The 3,401-nt window shown below is 45.5% G+C and overlaps 1 protein-coding gene across 1 annotated transcript in view; it reads left to right on the top strand.

Moving 5' to 3' along the window:
* Window positions 1-1,614: 1,614 nt before the first annotated feature.
* plxnb3 (plexin B3) overlaps window positions 1,615-3,401 on the top strand; it is a 100,970-nt gene continuing 99,183 nt past the window's right edge. Inside the window, exon 1 of the mRNA XM_085345660.1 lies at window positions 1,615-1,718. The gene's annotated coding sequence lies outside the window, so the exon portion shown is untranslated. The remainder of the gene's footprint in view (window positions 1,719-3,401) is intronic.

The raw sequence follows: 3,401 nt of genomic DNA, 5'->3' as shown, positions 1-3,401 counted from the left end.
CAAACAGTACCAGTATAGCTCCAGAAAAATAAGTTCCACTGGGGAAACCACTGATGTCAGAGGCTGTGGGTGGGGCTACACTGGATAACATCTACCTTTTAAACCTGTGAAGTTTGTGCTGGTTCTCCAAAGACAGTAAGACAAGGACCGTAAACACTGATCTGACAGCAGCCGTCAGCTGACTGAGAACAAAGAGAGGAGCAGCAGATTTGACAGAAAAGGATCAGCTGAGTCACATGACTGCTAAGCAGTCACGTGACAGCGGAGTCCGTTTATATATATTTTTAATTGTGATATTTAATCCTTTCCTGCGTGTACAAATAAACAGTATATTATATGCACAATCAGTAATATAAACAGCAGCTTCACTGATCAACAACAGAATAATCTGCTGCTGCAGTTTGAATAAAGAAACTTTATTTAGAGAAATGTAAACTACATGTTCCAGTGCAATCAGAATGAAGAAGAGGAGGGTGATGAACATCCAATTATAACGATGCTGTGTGATGTCATGATGATGATGTCTGGATGTTTATTAAAAATAAATAAATAAAAAGTTTACTAATGCGTTTTGTTTGTTGTTGTTTTTTCCTCTGATCAGGTGACCAACAAACAGTATAATCAATTATTTCCTCTTAAGTGAGCAATAATCTTCATCTTCATCTTTCTTACAAATGTCTCCATGTCTGAGTCTGACGCACATTAACAAACGTTATTTTTCGCGCTGGCTACCTTCTGATTACCACGGGCGCAATGAAGTTACATCTGCACCTTGAACGCATCACAGGGAGGAGGACTAGAAAAGGTGCTGAAGGTGTATCCTGTTCGTAGGATGTCATTAGTTTGTGATTACTGAGCGAGTATGTGCATGCCGTCGCTGGAAACGATGCGGGGCTTATTTAAAAGGAACTCATTCAACAGAAATACGCACTAACATGCCTGTGAGACTCAACTGCGTTCCGGACCTTTAACCCCTGCCAGCCCGTGGTTTAAAAGCGCTCCTACCTCTGCCCAGTTTCACCAGTTTAATCCCTGTTGGCTTTTCAAATTAAGAGTTTGGCTAATAAAACACGTACTCCACTGTGGTTTAGTAAACTGTACTGGTGGTTTACGGAGACTCTGGAAACCACACGACTCTTCAAATAGACGTCACAGGGGTACAAGATGTAGCATCATACGCGAGAATTTACTGTTAGGGATGCGTCTGTACTACACTAACTACACGTTTGCTCGTTAGTACTGCTATTAGAACAAAAGTATCTGGATACATCCTCATCCGCTAAAAACCCACATGGTAATATTAATAATAAGACTTTACTTGTTGAGTTATTTAAACGTGGATTTAATTGGGCCATCTTAAGTATCAGAGGTAAAAGTCGCCTATTTTATTCATATAAATAAAAAAAGATTTTCTCATATTAAACCCACGCATGAAGTATTTCACTTTCAGAGGATCGATATTCTGACTGACACTGAGTGTTGACTGGACAGATGGGATCGATAGCTTTTAATTATTAAAACCTCTGGATTTCTAAGCCAGGCTTCGCGGTGGGTTTTCGGCTGTGGACCTTGGAGCGCAGCGGGGCGGGGTCTCTGTCAAACCTGTTGTGCGTCTCTCCGCGCGGACTGTGCGGATCCGGGTGTCTGCTGGGGTCTTTTGGAAGTTTCTCGGGCTACTCGGACGCCGGGAGGACGGCACAGCAGCCTGGCGAGCTCAGGTGAGTCGGACCCGGACCTCATCGCCCCCCTTGTCACGGCTCTGAGTTGTCCCGCTGCTGTAGGAAGGAAAAGGCGTGAGAGTCAGGCGTGTCTGCCCGACACACGCCAGACTCCATTCAGGAATGTAGTAGTTTTAGATGTTGCCGGTTTTCCGTTAGGCTGTTTATCTGAGGGGGGCAGCTGCCGATGGCTTTAGAACCGGGAGGAGATGCTCTTTGACTCCGCTCAGAAACATTGATATTATGACCAGCACCAGGTTATGTCCCCCGGGTTTAATTTACAGAGCCGTAAATACAGAGCGGCTCAGACTCTGGACTGGGAGTTTAAAAGTGGACAATCCCTTCAGGGAGTCTGGCCGGCGGTCTGACTGAAGCCGGTTTAACAGCAGGAGTGATAAATGTGGTGCTGGGTTCAGTTTGTAAGTCTGCCTCCTCACTGAGTGCTTCTGTGTGTGTCCGTGTCGGCCGTTTCCAGCCTGTCCTGGCACGGCACGGCACGGCCGCAGCAGCCACTGAATAGCTGGCATTCCAACACACACAGACACACACACTCTCACACTCTGTGCTGCTGTTATGGCTGGAGCGAGTTTAGAAGTCACCTTTGCAGACTTGCATAAGGGAAGTGAGCATCACGCGACACTCTGAGAACATAAACAAAAAACAATACAACCCCCCCCCCCCCCCCCCCCCTCCCTCCCCGTCCTCCCCCTCTCCTCCCCCTCTCCTCCTCCTACACAAACACACAGAAAGTTGCTGGACCTGCTCTTTGTTCCAGTTTAAATTAATGTGGTCAGTATTTCTAGGGAAACTGGGCAGGGCCGCTGATATTTTCTGTTTGGGCCCTCGGGGCCCCTTAAGCTCCTGGATACCACATGACTCCAGGCTGATGCAGATCTGCTGGTCCTGATTCAGTTTTTAAAGTTGCACTGTGTTACCCTTCCACAGATCCTGCTCAGGCTTTAACTGCTGCTTTGTTGGTGTATCAGACTTCCTGTCTGTGGTTGCAGCATGTTGGCTCCTGCTGAATGTAGCCTATAGAATAGTAAAGTTGTTGGGACTCCTTCCAGAGGCAGAAGTGGCGCTCTGGTTTAGTTTGCAGTGACAATCCGGTTGATGGTGCTGAAGGAGATTATCGGTCTGAGTCTGTGGTTTGCTGAAAAAGTGCGAAAAAGAGCAGAATGCTCCTTTATTATTTTGTGATGTTTAGGAACAGCTGAACCTTTTTTTTGTTCAAACTCTTGATGTTCTGCATGAAGGTTTGAATTACTGAACACAATACATGGAACACTGGGGAAAATGGTTTGTTCAGATACTTAAAGTTCATGCTTTTAAAGACAGAAAGAAACTGTGTTTAAATCTGGATTCCAGTGCTCAGCTAACTTGCTTCAGTTTACCCACTCCTCTTCCAGACATCTTGCTATCTTGGGAATGTTTCCAGTCACTTAAGCTCATCAGCCACTTTATTAGGTACACCTGTTCAACTGCTTGTTAGCACAAATATCTAATGAGGCAACCACATGGCAGCAGCTCATTGCATTTAGGCATGTAGACATGGTCAAGCTGACCTACTCATCAGAATGAGGAAGAACAGTGATGGTTGTTGGTGCCAGAGGGTCTGTCCGAGTATTTCAGAAAATGATCATCTGCTGGGATTTTCCCAAACATGCATCTCCAGGGTTTACA

This window comes from Diplotaxodon limnothrissa, linkage group LG20 (assembly GCF_057381915.1).
Source record: "Diplotaxodon limnothrissa isolate DT_005_m linkage group LG20, D_limnothrissa_male_GT1.1, whole genome shotgun sequence".
NCBI lineage: Eukaryota > Metazoa > Chordata > Actinopteri > Cichliformes > Cichlidae > Diplotaxodon > Diplotaxodon limnothrissa.
This window is presented reverse-complemented; position numbering and strand designations above follow the sequence as displayed.